The sequence below is a fragment of the Hypanus sabinus genome, unplaced genomic scaffold (assembly GCF_030144855.1).
Source record: "Hypanus sabinus isolate sHypSab1 unplaced genomic scaffold, sHypSab1.hap1 scaffold_131, whole genome shotgun sequence".
Taxonomy (NCBI): domain Eukaryota; kingdom Metazoa; phylum Chordata; class Chondrichthyes; order Myliobatiformes; family Dasyatidae; genus Hypanus; species Hypanus sabinus.
Genome location: NW_026779378.1, coordinates 471,792 through 487,169, shown reverse-complemented (window position 1 = coordinate 487,169; position 15,378 = coordinate 471,792). Strand labels below are relative to the sequence as shown.

General features: G+C 44.6%; 1 protein-coding gene across 3 annotated transcripts in view; it reads left to right on the top strand.

Annotated features, from left to right (window-relative positions):
• The window catches only part of LOC132386780 (NACHT, LRR and PYD domains-containing protein 3-like), a 46,553-nt gene that overhangs the window by 368 nt on the left and 30,807 nt on the right, over positions 1-15,378 (top strand). The window contains exons 2-3 of one of the 3 annotated variants that reach the window (XM_059959115.1): positions 9,324-9,401; positions 15,006-15,157. The gene's annotated coding sequence lies outside the window, so the exon portion shown is untranslated. Of the gene's footprint in view, positions 1-9,260; positions 9,402-15,005; positions 15,158-15,378 lie in introns of those variants that run through there. The other 2 variants (XM_059959118.1, XM_059959117.1) reach the window with 2 other exon arrangements.

Below are 15,378 nucleotides of genomic sequence, written 5' to 3'. Positions count from 1 at the left end.
CCCCGATCTGGCGGCCTCTCTGCGCTTGCTGGACAGAACCTGCCGGGGTCGGTCTGTATTGTGGGACCTTCACAACATACCGACTGAGATGAGCCGCCGCTCAGCCCCTCTTGCCCTGGTCCGGGGAGTGTGATGGGGCGGTGATACCGAGACCGCACTCATCCATTGGGGTCTATCCCGGGAACTTTACCTTCATCACCCGGCCCCACATCGGGTCCAAACTTCACCGGGATCGATAGCCGGTGTCTACAATGGAACAGCTTCTGCACTGCTGAAGATCTGCAGAACTGGAACTGCCAGCAGATTTATTGCACCTCGAATGGGGTTAAAACAGCAACTGGCATTTTAGTTTAACCGTTACAGAATGTCAGAGTGTTCAGTATTCATTGTGGTCATAAGGGAACTCAGAGCATGTGATGTTGAGAATGTAACTTCCTTTTTTTGTTTAGTTCTGGTGGGCCTCTTCCTCAGTCACCAGGGAAACAGCCCACCACAGCTTCAAGGAGTGTTGAAGATCTTTATCACTCTACACAGCCCTTTAGCAGAAATTCAGTGGCCACAGGATCCAGTGTGGATCCGAGGATGATTTGAGCATTTACTGTACGGAATATATAATGTCTGTGCTGGAATGAACAGATGACTAATGAATGTTGGGATTGTATTTATGCAAATCTTTTTTAGAATGTCACAAACATCTTGTAATCGGTCACTATTTGTGAATCAAAAAAAAGGAGATAAATCTCTATACTCTGTTTCCAGGCCTATATTTACGATTTAATATTGAAATATATTGTTCCTGTTCCACTAGAGGAAAAGTGGCGGCCAGCTGATTTGGTGTAAATTTCACTCAACAATATAATAATCAATAATATGCCCAGAGACATGATGAAATGTATCCGGGGCCATTTTGTAAATCACGGAACGAAAGTCAACTCGACCCCCGTCCAGACAATGGGTTCCTCAGGTTACAATTCTGTCATGGGTTGGTGTAGGAGTGTTATTTTTTTTTTTGAACTGGGAATAGCTGAGGCACTGCACGGCAGAAAAGCCCTGGGAGGGCTGGGCCATTCGTTATCATCCTGGGATGAGGAGTCCAGGAACATGGAATTGCCAATGTTTGGTGTTCGCCCGATCTTGTTGCTTCTACATCTGGAACTGGACATTCCTCCTTCAGCGATGAAGCAGACGGGTCACAGGTTGCAGGGAATTCTGATTACTGTGTGAGACAGGGGAAAGTTGTGTGATCATCTTGGGGTAGGTTGGGACCCTGTGAGGATGGGTCCTGGGATATCACACAGGTTTTGATACATGTATAATGGACCCGTCGTTCAAGCTGCCCATGAGTATGAGGTGATGCGTTAGTATTAATGTTCTGTGCTCAGATGTTTGGTTCTGGAGTTCCTTTGGAAGCAAAGAAGGGAATAATTTGCCACTCCTTCCCTCACAGTGACAGGCTGTGAGTTAATGGGCTGTTCCGTGTTTGCAGCAGTAAACCCGGGGTTTAGTGTTCAATCCGTGTTTGGGAAGTCCCTCTCACTGTCCCCTACAGGCAGCTAGTGGGACTCAAATAGAAACTGCAGAAGGAGAAGATAAAGACAGACGCATTGATATTACAGAAGTACCAGCATTGCAGTGGTGTACAGGGAATTACCGAGGCAGGAGAGGGGAATTGGCCAGAATCACTCGCAGGGATGGCAGCAGAGCAGCAACTTGTGGGAAGTTGGAGGATTGTTGACGTTGTAAAAACAAACAAAAGGCAACAAAAGTTGTTAAAAAAGCAGAGGTAGTATACCAAAGTAAATGAGCCAATAACATTAAAGAGGTTCCTAAACGTTTCTTCAGATACATAAGTTGTAAAAGAGAGGCACGACGGGATATCAGAACGCTGCAAACTGGGGATATAGTAAATGGGACAAGGAAAGGCGGACAAACTGAAGAAGCATTTTGCACTGATCTTCATTGAGGAAGTCACTAGCAGTATATTGGAAGTTCAGGGGGAATCAAGTGTGTGAAGTTACCAGACCAGAGAGAAGTTTCTTGGTAAAATGAAAGGTCTGACATTAGGTATGTCACCTGGACTTCATGGCGGGTACGACAGAATGTGGTCTCAGGGTACTTGGAGACCCGTCATAAAATAGGCCATAGTCTTGTCTGACAAAACTGATCGAGTTCTTTGAAGAAATAACAAGCAGGATAGACAAAGGGGAATCGGTTGATGCTGTGTATTTGCATTTTCAGGTCTTTGTTACGCTTCAGCACGTAAGGTTGCTTAACAAGCTATGAGATCATGGTATTACAAGAAAGATACTAACATTGATATAGCAGTGGTTGATTGCAAAGGGCAAAGCGTCGGAATAAAATGAAGCTTTTCTGGATTGGTCCCAGTGACAGTGATTTTCCACAGGAGTCTGTGTTGGGACCGATTCTTATACGTCATATGCTAATGATTTGGACGATGGAATTCATGGCTTTGTTGCAAAGTTTGCAGACAGAACGAAGATAGGTAGAGGGGCATGCGGTTTTCAGGAATTAGAAAATCTACAGAAGGACTTGCACAGTTAGGAAATTGGGCAAGGAAATGCAATAATGTGTCGAGAAATGTATGGTCATGCACTTTGGCAGACGAATGATTAGTTATTTTCTAAGTACAAAAGAAAACTGAGGTGCAAAGGGATTTAGGGGTCGTTGTGCAGGATTCCCTGAAGCTTAATTTACAGGTTGAGTCTGTGGTGAGGAAGGGAAATGCGATGTCAGCATTCATCTCAACAGGACGAGAATATAAAGCAACGATGTAATGTTGAATCTGTATAAAGCACTGCTGAGGCAGCACTTGGAGTATTCTGAGCAGGTCTGGGCCTCTTAATTTCGAAAGGAATGTGGTGAAACTGCAACGGGTTCAAAGGGTGTTCGCAAAAGCGATTCCACGATTGAATGGCTTGTCATGTGAACCGCGTTTGATGGCTCTGGGCCAGTAGTCTCTGGAATCCAGAAGAAACAGTGGTAACTTTATTGAAATATATGGAATGTTGAATAGCCTTGATAGTGTTGATGTGGAGATAATGTTTCCTCTGGTGGGATACTATACGAGCAGATAACCCTACTTCAGAATACAGGGCCCCCTATTAGAACATGGCGAGCAGGGATTTATTTTACCAGAGAATGTTGAATCTGTGGAAGTTTTTTTTTTGCCGCAAGCAGCTATGCAGGTCATATTTTTATATATATTTAAGACAGTGGTTTATTGGCTCTTGAATGGTGAGGGCATGAAAGGATTTGATGAGATGGCAGGAGATTGGGAATGTCAGGAAAACTGGACCAGCCATGCTGAAAATGTGGAGCAGACTCGATGGGCCAAACGGCCTAATTCTGCTCTTCTATTGTATGGTCGAATGGAGATAGGACATAACTTAGAACATAGAATAGTACATCACCGGAACACGCTCTTTGGAATCAAATCTGGAATCATTTTCCTGAACCACCTTTTAACCCTCTTCATTCCAAACATCCTTTCTCATGTTAGCGGCCCGAACCTGCGCACAGTACTCTCAGTGTCGCCTCATCAGGACTCTATAAATTCTCAACAGTACCTCCTTTTTTTATTATAGTCCTCTTGAAGTAAATGCAAACATCACGTTTACCTTCTTCATCACTGGCACCGCCTGTATAATAACCTGTTGGGAAAACTGCTCAAGCACACCCAAGTCTCTTTGCGCCTTAGTAATTTTTTTTTTTAATTTCGAAATTTTGGCCCAACCTGTCCATGATCTCCACATAATTAAAATGGGAAATCTGTTTATTTTTATCTTGTACCGAGGCGCAATTAAAATATTGTTTTGCATACCATCCATACTGATCAATAGAGCACAACAGAACATTGAGATTATATAGGGTAAGTGGAGCTACAGAGTGTAACAAAGCATCATCGTTTCAGAGAAACCAAAGTGCACTTTGGCATACGGTGCAAGGTCACAGCAAGTTACATTGTGAGGTTAAAGTGCATCTTATCCTGCTGGGGTCCATTCAGTATGCTTAAGGCAGCAGAATGAAAGCCGTTCTTGAGTAAGGTGATTTGTGTTTTCCAGTGAGTGCTTAATCTTCGTCCCAGGTGGAAAGCGAGAATGTCCAAGACTGTGAGGTTATTCTGCCTGCTTTACTGATACAACAGGAAGTTCATACACACCTCATGGTGGGCAGTCTGGTTTTCGCGATGTCGACAGCTCTCTGCAGTTCCTGGCAGTCATGAGTAAAACAGTAGCAGTACGAACGCGTAAAGTACCCTCTTGGGATACTTTCTATGGTAGGTTGATGAAGTTTAGTGAACGACAATAGTTAAATGCCAAATTTCCTTTTGTTAGTTCCATCTCTGTCATTTTAGAATCTTTTCCATGCAATAGTAGGTGTTGTAAATTTATTGACTGTGTATTGTTGGAGGACCACTTGTGATTGAGCTTGATCCCTTCTCCCACCTGTTTCATTCAGTTTATTGCATGCCGATTTTGTTCAATCTCTGTCCAGCCTGTATCCCACCACCACAATGATATATATCAGTCATCTTGTTCAACCTCTGTCCAGTCTGTATCCCACCACCTCAATAATATCCCACCACCTATTAGCACCAGCTAAATGATATATATCAGTAATATTTCTTCCAATCTTTCCTTTAATTGTGAAGTACAGTTTTGCACCTCTCATAGCAATGGATCATCCCGGACTCGATTGTTGTTAGCTAGAACTACCAGCGTTTTAATGGAATAAACACAAAGCAAGGTAAATCAGACATTACAATACTTGTTTCACGGTTACAAATTTTCTGCTGTGGTAATCTTTGTGATATTGAAACTCACAACACATGATGTGAAGTTTGTTACTTCGCCTTTTGTTTATTTTCGGTTCCTTATCTTCTGACTGTGCCTTGCATTTGTAGCTTCTGAAAGCAGCTAACGGTGGAGTCATTTTCAAAGAATTGTGGATCTGTATTCCATGTCAGTTTCTTTTGTCACTTAGACAGACCATTGGGATTCACTATATCAGTTATCGAACATAGAACATAAACTAGTACAGTGCAGTACTGGCCCTTCGGCCTTCAATGTTGTGCAGACCCTTAAGCCCTGCCTCCCATAAATCTTCCACCATAAATGCCTCCTTATACCTGCCCAGTATTCTCTTAAATTTCACTAGTGTATCTGCCTCCACCACTGACTCAGACAGTGCATTCTACGCACCAACCACTCTCTGGGTGAGAAAACTTCCTCCTACATCCCCCTTGAACTTCCCACTCCTTACTTTGAAGCCATGCCCTCTTGTCTGAACAGTAGTCCACTAGGGAAGAGACGCTGGCTGTCCACTCTATCTGTTCCTCCTAATATCTTGTATACCTCTATCATGTCACCTCTCATCTTCCTTCTCTACAAAGAGTAAAGCCCTAGCTCCCTTAATCTCTAATCATAATGCATACTCTCTAAACCAAGTAGCATCCTGCTAAATCTCCTCTGTACCCATTCCAATGCTTCCATATCCTTCCTATAGTGAGGAGACCAGAATTGGACACAAGTGCTGCCTAGCCAGAGATTTATAGTGCTGCCTCATTACCTTCCGACTCTTAAACACTATCCCTCGAATTATGAAGGCTAGCACCCCATAAGCTTTCTTAACTACGCTATGTACCTGTGAGGAAAATATCAGGGATGTGTGGACATGTACCACCAGATCCCTTTGCTCCTCCATACTACCAAGTATCCTGCCATTTACTTTATACACTGCTTTAGAGTTTGTCATTCCAAAGTGTACCAGCTCACACTTCTCCGGGTTGAACTCCATCTGCTACTTCTCAGCCCACTTCGGCATCCTACCAATGTCTCTCTTCAAATTTAGACAGTCCTCCACACTATCCACAACTCTACCAACCTTTGTGTCGTCCGAAAACGTGTAAACCCACCCTTCTACACCCTCATCCAGGTAGTTAATAAAAACATCTTCCTCAATATACCCGTCTGTTCCTTGCTTCCTAAAGCTCTGATATGCTGCCTTCTTCCACCTGACTAGATTTTCCACCTCACATGTCACACATGGTTCCTTCACCCTATCGTTCTTTATCTTCCTTACCGAGCCAAATTTATCCCTAACATCCGGCAAGAGATCCCTAAACAATGATCACATGTCCATAGTACATTTCCCTGCCAGAATACATCATCCCAATTCACACCCGCAAGTTCTAGCCTTATAGCCTCACAGTTTGTCCTTCCCCAATTAAAAAAAAACTTGTCCTCTCCGATTCTATTCTTTTCCAGGATAATGGTAATAGCCAGAGAACGGTGATTACTGAACCGATATGCTCACCCACTGTGAAATCTGTGACCTGACCCCGTTCGTTACCTAATACTAGATCCAACATTCGCCCTCGTCGGCCTGTCAACATACTGTGATAGGAATCCGTCCTGGACACACTTAACACACTCTGCCCCGTCTAAACCTTTCGTTCCTTGTCTAGATGAGCACGCTGATCTTCAGGAGATTTTGTTTGACAGTTAATTGACAGTAAAGGAACCAAACGTTTTCTCAATAAATTATCCTGCCACCAAATTGTCTGTACTTGTAGAAATTTGCTCATTACAGTTATTGTTTACAAAGTTCACAAGAATGATTCTGGAATGGAAAAGGTTTTATATATGAGGAGCATTTGGTGTGTCTGGGACTCTTCTGAATGGAGGGGTGGCGACTCTGGGAACAGAATCATCAATGAAATCCTGAGGTCTGCATAGAGTGGATGGGGACAATATGTTTTCAACTGTAGGTGAGTCTCGGATCTACGGTCGCAATCTCAATCTATTCAATTGTATCTGGGGACCTTCCCTGCCGTCACTCTGTCCAGTAGCGGGATCTGAATTGCACCTGTTTCAATGTCTGGGATTAATCCACACACAGGAATTTGATGACATTTTTAGACACATTTTTGTACAAAGAAGGAAACTTCATGGTTATCACCACAATGCATTGCGTAAGGACCATTTTAAATATCCCATAGTTGACATTTGGAGCAGACAGAGCGCATCCAAGAATGTATTTTGATTTCGGAACAGTTTCAGCGCTGCTGGAAGATCAGCAGAGATGGAAATACCAACAGATTTACTGAATACACCTCGAGGCAGGGTTGAAACAGCCACTGGAATTTTAGCTTCTCCGTTACAAAATGGCTGAGTGTTTGGTATTCATCTTCCTCATAATGAAACTCAGAGCATGTGAGGTTGAGTCTGTTAGTTCCTATTTTGAGTTAGTTCTGCTGAGCCACTTCCTCCATCACCAGGGTAACAGCCCACCAGAGCTACAGAGTGTTGAACATTTTTATCGCTCTCTGGTCACCGTCCTTCAGTGGCCTTAGGAGCCGGTGTGGATGCGAGGAAGCCTTGAGCATTCACTGTATGGAGTATATGATGTCTGTGTTGGAATGAAGAGCTGACTAATGGATGGAAGTAGGGATTGCATTTATGTAAATCTGTTCAGAATAGCACAAACATCTTTCAGTCAGTCAATATTTGTGCATCAAAAAGAAAACAAAAACCTGCATTGTTTCCAGTGATTTATTTCCAATTTTATATTAAAAGCATTTTGTTATTATCTTTTCTACGAGAAACGTGGCGCCGAATTGCGCTGCTCCAGATGCCGCTCAGCAATAACTTAGTGAACAAATGTACCCAATTTCCCTGCTGGCGACAAGTTAAGATACTGCATATTCACACCCGCTGGTGACCATAGCCCGGGTTCCCCACCCAGTTAAAGCATCATCAGGTTCCCATTCTGTTTTGAGCTGGAGGGTGCGTTAATATCAGAACGGGGGATAGCCAAGACACTGCAGTATATTACCGACAGGAAAGTGTCCTGGGAGAGTTGGTGCTCGGGCTGTAATGTGAGATGGTATGAAACTGGCAGTGTTAGGGTTTGGCGTTGGCCCAGGATTGAGCTTCTACAGATGGGGCTGGATGTTTCTCCTTCTGCAATAAAGCAGTTTTCCAGTCCGGCGGGTGGATATAGGTTGTAGGGCATGAGCTATAATGAGAGGTTGGACAAGCACTGTGCTACAGAGGAATAAATTTAAACTGAGAGTAATTCTCAGGTCCATTTCCCAGGAAATATTCCTATATAAAACCTGGGTTGTTTCTCTAGAGTGTTGCAGGCTGTGGTGAGTCTTAACAGATTTCTATAAGATTATGAGAGGCATAGGTAGTGTAGATAGACAATATCTTTATCCCAGGGTTGAAATCTCTGATACCGGATGGTATACATTTAAAATGTAGGATTGGTTCATAGGAGGTATGAGAGGCAAGTATTTTTTTTACACAGAGAGTGGTGTGGCTGGAATGTGCTTCCTGCGCTGGTGGTAGAGGCAGATATATTGGGGATTTGTAAGGGGTGTTTAGATTGACTCGTGAATGTGAGGTAAGTGAAACGATTGGCATTGTGCAGGCAGTCATTTGGACATTTGATGACGAACTTAAATGGTTCGGTACAGCATTGGGGTCGAAGGGCCTGTTCCTGTGTTGTACTGTTCTAGGTTCTGTCTCTCTTGTCGAGTGGTTTCGGGGTAATGGTGGTAAAACAGTGAGTGGGATCAGCAGGTCAACTGGAGCCCATTGTGGAAAACGAGATCACTCACTTCTCTCGGCGAAACAAAAATGCAGAGTGTGTTTTAATGGTGACTGAATGAGGTGCAGTGGGTAGAGAGAGAATTCAAATGTACATTGTATTTATTGTAAGCGTTATTGAATATAATTTAATCCATCTCTTCACCAGCTCATATTCCTTTCCTTTTCCTGATCGCTCTCTGTCTCCATCTCTGGAGATAGATTTCCAACCAACTTATTTTATAAACCTATAGATAACTTTGGTAATCTCGACCGGACCTCTTCCCAACTAAACACCCGTAAAGTGTTCTTTCCTCTTCCCAGTTTCTTTGCTTCCGCCGCTTCTGTTGCCAGGATGTGGCTGTCCTCCCTCCGCTATTGGTGTAGTTCTCACTCATGTCTCCTCCATTCCCCGTAGTTCGTCCTCACCACATCTTTTACCACCGTAATAGTGATAGAGTTCCGCTTGTCCTTACCTACCACACCTTCAGACTGTGCAACTTCCAACATCTCCGAAGAGATCTTACAACTAAACATACCTTAACCTTTCTCGCCCTCCCAGCCTCTTGTTTCAAGAGGGATCACTCTCTCAACAATTGCCTTGCTCATTCATCCCTCCTCCCTTTCTGCTCACCAGCTTATTACTTCCCCCCGGGTCTCCTCTTTCCCTTTTTTCTATTGACAATGTTCCTATTCTTTCTTCACCAGCTCCTGACCTGTCCATCACTTGACTTCATCTGTGACATCCAAGCTCGCCTCGTTCTCCTCCCGAAACTTTTTATTCAGGTATCTTCCCCCTCCCTTTGCAGTAATGAAGACTCTTTGCCCAAAATGTTTACTCTTTTCCGAGGATACTGTCTGTTGTGCTAAATACCGCCAGCATTGTGTGTGTTGCTTTGGATTTCCAGCATCTGCAGGCGTTCTCGTGATTAGGGTAATTATTTGGACTGGAGATAGTAACTTTGTTGGAGTAAAATCCGGCTCCCCGTAAATACGGGTTATACAGACCAAAGAACAAACTGCCGGAGGAACTCAGAGGGTCGGGCAGCATCAGTGGAGGGAAATGGACTTCAACATCTCGGGCCGAGACCCTCCCTCTGGATTGAGAGTGGACGGGATATAGTCAGAGAAAAGAGGTGAGGGGTGGGGATGGGGCAAGAGCTGGGGAGTGAGAGGTGGATCCAGGAGAAGAGGGAGGTGGGGAGGTGGAAATAGTGACAGGGGTGGGATGAGAGGGATTGGGGCAGCACGGGGCTGCAGAAATGAATTTAATTCCTTGGAGGATTATCCAAGAGGTTAGAGAGTATTTGTTATAGAGATTCACCAGACTGATTCCTGGAGGAAGATGAAGATCAGTGAAGGACAGAGGCCAGAAGATGAGTGGAGACCCAAGGGATCGAAGAAATGGTAATCAGGCCATGTGTCTGAGATTGAGGAGCAGCCGTCATCTAGTAGATGGCTTAATGGCCACCTGTTGCTGTTTCTCACTTGATGTTTCAGTGTTCCCGTCCAGTGAAGTCCCGGACGTAGTTTTTCGTGGCCCCGCCCCCTCTTTCACAGTCCCCGGATGGGCGGGGGTTTTCTGTCCTTTCTGTGTTGAAGCAACCCTAACGGAGTTGGTCCGGGTTGTGGGACCTTCACGCCGAACCGCAAGAGATGAGCCGCCGCTCAGTCGCTGTTGCTCGGGTCACAGGAGCGGGATGAGGTGGTGATGCCGGGTCTAGTCCATCCGTTCAGTTGTACCTGGGGAACTTTATCTCCATCACCCGGCCCGGTGTCGGAACCAAACTTCACCTGGATCGATGCCTGGGGTCGACAATAGTTTTACAGCACATTGAAAGCGGCCATTTTGCCTTTTTGTAGTCTTTCAGACAGAGAAGTTTAACCAGAGCAATCGCTCTGGAGACCCCTCCACGTGTATGAGTAGTTCCATCTTTCCCCGTTCAGAAAGGACAGTGAGATCCAGATCTCTCACGTCCTCCCGGGGGACTGGGAAGTTTATTTCCATCTTCTTTCCATTGCTATGGCTAGCCGACATGCAGCCAATGTTTCCCGATATATGGCCCTATTAATGCGAGAATTAAGACTTTTTTCATTTATCTGAGTTTCTCGGAAATGTGAACACTCCCTCCAGAATTTCCAAAGGAGCTACCCAGGCTGTCACACACGGTTAAAATTGGGAATCTCGTTTTTTTTTCACAAACGAACCGAGGGACAGTGAAAATCCTGTCTTTGCCATCACCCATATAGATCAATACATCACACCAGTACATTGAGGTGATAAATGGTTAAATACGTTCACAGAGAAAGTAGAGTACAGGTAGATATATGGTGCAAAGTCACATTTAGTTAAACTGTGAGGTCAGGGGTCTATCTCATCACACTGGGGAACATTCATTTCGCTTCTAACAGCAGAACGGAAACTGTCCTTGAGCCTGGTGTTACGTTTCAGTTTTATTTTATTTTCGATAAAGAATGGGAGACTGAGAAGTGAGGGGGATCTTATGCTGGCTGATAGCATACATGCATTCACCTGAATTATACCACAATAGGTTTGTATACCTCGAGCAGGGCTTCCCAACTTGGGGTCCAGAGGCCCCACCGTTGACGCATAGCATAAAAAAGGCTGAGAACCCCTGCGAGCATCTCTCCTGATTCTCATGTTCTCCAAGGTATCAATTTGTAATCGGTTCAACCTGCCCCTGTAACACAGTTCCTTAAATGACAGCAACATCCGTGTCTGCCAGGCCTCCTGCACCGGCCTGTCACAGGGTCCGAGGGAAACCTTGTCAGGCCCTGGGGATTTATCCATCCTAATTCTCCTCAAGGCCGCAAACACCTGTGGTGTTATCCGTACACAATCCATGACTTGACTGGATTTCCTCATTTCTATAGTCTCTATCTGTCTCCCAAGTAAACACAGGCGCAAAGATATCATAAACGATCTCTCCCATCGCTTACAGCTCAATGCGTAGGTAAGCACGCTGATATTTAGAAGATACTTCCTAACTGTTAGCGGGGCGGGGAGGAAATAACAGGTTATCTCAATAATTTATCCTACTCCCACTTTGTCTGTTATTCGTGAAAATTTTGTTATTGTTTGCAAGTGATTCTGGTCTGCAAACCTTTATCTATGTCGAACTTTTGGTGTCTCTGGGCCTGTTCTCAATGGAGGGGTGGTGACCCTGGGAACAGGAACCTCAATGAAATCCTGAGATCTGGATAGAGTCGATGATGACAAGATGTTTTTCAACAGTAGGGGAGCCTAGAACCTGAGGTCACAATCTCAATCCATTTAATTGTATCTGGGAACCCACCCTTCCATCATACTGTCCAGCATCAGGATCTGAATTCCTCCTGTATCAATGCCGGAGGATGATCGAAGTTATAAGATATTTGTAGACACAGGAATATGATGAAACGTTTAACCACTTAACTGAACAAGGAAGGAAACTTAATGGCTATTACCACAATGCATTGTGTGATGCCATTTTTAAATATCCCAAAGCTGACATTAGTAACAGACAGGCCGCATTCAACAAATGTGTTTCGATTTTTGGACCAGTTTCTGCACTGCTGGAAGTTCTGTAGATATGGGACTACCAACAGATTTAATTGATGCACTTCGAGGCAAGGTTAATCCAGCCACGGAATTTTAGCTTCCATATTACAAAATAGCTGACAGCTCCGTATTCATCTTTGTCATAATGAAACAGAGCATGCGAGGTTGAGTTCCTTATTTCCAATTTTCAGTTAGTTCTGCTTCCTTCATCACCAGGGTAACAGACCACCAGAGCTCCAAGGAGAGTTGAACATTTGGGCTTTATTGAGATTGTACCTGGAATATGGTGTAAAACCCAGCTCCCCATACACACACGGGTTATATAAACCAAATAACAAACTGCCGGAGGAACTCAGTGGGTCGTGCAGCATCTGTGGAGGGAAATGGGCCGTCAACGTTTTGGTCCGAGACCCTCCCTCTGGGCTAAGAGTGGACTGGAAATAGTCAGAGAAAAGAGGTGAGGAGTGGCGATGGGGCAAGAGCTGGGGAGTGAGGTGGATACAAATAACGGGGGAGGTGAGAGTTGGAAATAGTATCGGGGGGTGGGAAGTGAGTGGTTTTGTCAATACGTGACTGCAGAAGATGGAAATTAATTATATCGAGGATTAGCAAAGTGGTTGGAGAGAATTTGTTTTAGAGATTCACCAGCCTGTTTCCTGGATGGAAACAGAGATCTACAGATGTGTGGCGACCGAAGAAATCGAGGAGGAACATATGGCTGAGATTGGAGAGCAGCCGTAATCATGTTGATTGTGTGAGAAACAGCACCTCCTGGTGTTTCTCACCTGATGTTTCAGTGTTCCTGTCCAGTAAGTCTCCAGAGGAATGTGAATAGATATTAGTGTTTATAAATATAGAAGTGGTTTGAATGAAACTTGCACAATTCCTGCTTTGGTCTGAATTGTGTGTCAGACAGGAATGAGATATGAACACATAACTCTGACACTGGGCGATGGCGTGTGTGGAGCTAGAGGGACGGGGAAGATACACAGGGAAGCTTTAAATGTAGTTGGTGTAAATATGAAATAATATGAAAAATGTGTCAGGCAGCTTGTGAGGGGCGAGGAGCTGAGTCACCAGTTCAGGTGGTAGACCCCCCCCCCCACATCATGCGTTCCAGCTTGTCACTCCCATTTCAAATGCAGATCTGCAGCATCTGCGGGTTTTTCCTTCAGAGGCCCCGCCCCGCTCTGATGACTATCACTTTGCAGATACTCCAGTCTCCAGATGAGCGGTGGCTTTCTTTCCGTTCGTGTTGAAACGGTTTGCCGGCGGGGAGCCGCGTGACGGACAGCTGCCTGCGGCAAATAGACCAAGTTTCCATCGCTCATTCCGGAGAGGAAAACGCGAACGACAATTTTTCATCGGTGAGGGGACAGACCTGATGTTGGGCAGTGAGTCCCGTTAATTTCCCCGAACTGATGGCCTTGTCCCGCTTCCTAGATACATCCGGCCAGGGTTGCTCAGTATTGTGGAAATATTACACCGAATCACCTCAGATGAACCGTTGGTCTGGCTCCAGCAGTGGTTGAGGTGGTGATGCCGGGACTCAATGCATCCGTTCAGTTGCACCTCCAGAACCTGTTTCCAGCCACCCCAGTGATATATATCTCTGATTACACCACCCTGAGTGAGATGTGGGAAAGGTGTGCATGGATCTCTGTGTGAGCTGTGTCCCTGTGAGGTTGGAGCCTGGGATCCCACACGTTTTGACCCAGGTAAAATAGATGTGGGGATGAAGTTGCCCCGGTTTATGAGATGTTGAACGAGTATTTCTGTTCTGTGCTCAGACGTTTGGTTCTAGTGTTCCTTGGGAAGCAAAACAGAGAATGAGTTTCCATTCCGTCATTCACAGGAAAAAGTTTCTAAATACGCTCTTTTGTGGTTCCACCAGTAGAAATGGAGCCGGGGCTTCATTGTCCCATCCATGTTTGCAAATTTCGCCTCACTGTCTATCGGCCAGTGGGAGTCGAACAGAAACTCAAGACGCTGAAGATGGAACAGAACATGGAACAGTACATCACAGGAACAGGCCCTTCGGCCACAATGGTGTGCTACACCAGCTGAAGAGTAAATCAACCCCCTCCCTCAAAATCTAGGATTGGTGGGGGGGGGGGGTGGGGTTGAAATTAGGGCGGGGGTGATTATTTACCAACTGAATTACAACAAGCCCGGATACATTGGGAATGGAGAGTATGTCTGGATTAGACGGAGAGTCTGGGATCTGAGAGTGCCACCTCAGAATAAAGAAGCTTCACTTTAAAACTGAGATGAGAGACATTACTTCAGCCAAAGGTTGTTTGATCTGTGGAATTTGAAAATGTGATGGAGGCGATCGCTGGTTTTATTCATGTTCTGGCTTGCTAAATAGGTTGAGAATTATAGCAGGAAGCAAGAATACGGTGTTGGAAAGTAATCCTCCATGATTGATTATGGAACAGACTAGAATGACTTTATCAGATAATTCTCCTGTTATATATTATGACTTGTATCTTATATCATGACTGAATGATGACTTCCTTGTATTCCATCACAAATAAGAGAAAATCTTCAGATGCTGGAAATCCAAGCAACACCCACAAAATGCTGGAGGAACTAAGCAGCTGGAAGAGAGGAACATTGACATCCAGATGCTGACTGGCTTGATGAGTTCCTCCAGCATTTTGTCTGTGTTCCTTTGTACCCCATGTCAGGCTTTGTAAAGTCTGAGGGACAGTTACAGATTTCTTCACTCGGATCATGACATATGCGTTCAGAATTGAAATTTCAGGTTAATGCTTTGTTCTCGTTTGTTTTAGTAACATACTTCATTCCTTCTTTCATTGAAGTTAGACCTGCGGTGAGAAGTTTATTGGAAGAAACGCCCACAACTGAAAACGAGGGAACAGCAACAAGTGAACCAGCCCGAGGACGGAGATCATCAATTCAACAGAACTCTTCTGACTCGGAGTTTCCATTGACTCAGTCAGGAGAAAGTTTGGTGAGTCTCACTTAACCAAACACTGTTCCTTTAGACATAACATTTCTGTACCAAGGAAGATAGGAAATAGCTGGAGTGAGACTGAATACACCGAGAAATAGCAGTTATGCCAGTTGCAATAATCACAGATCTGCTAATGAGCTGTCAGCATCAGCTCTGTGAAGCCACACACATTCCCTCATATCGTTTGCTCATTTAAACTTGTCACTCCTCATGTTTCC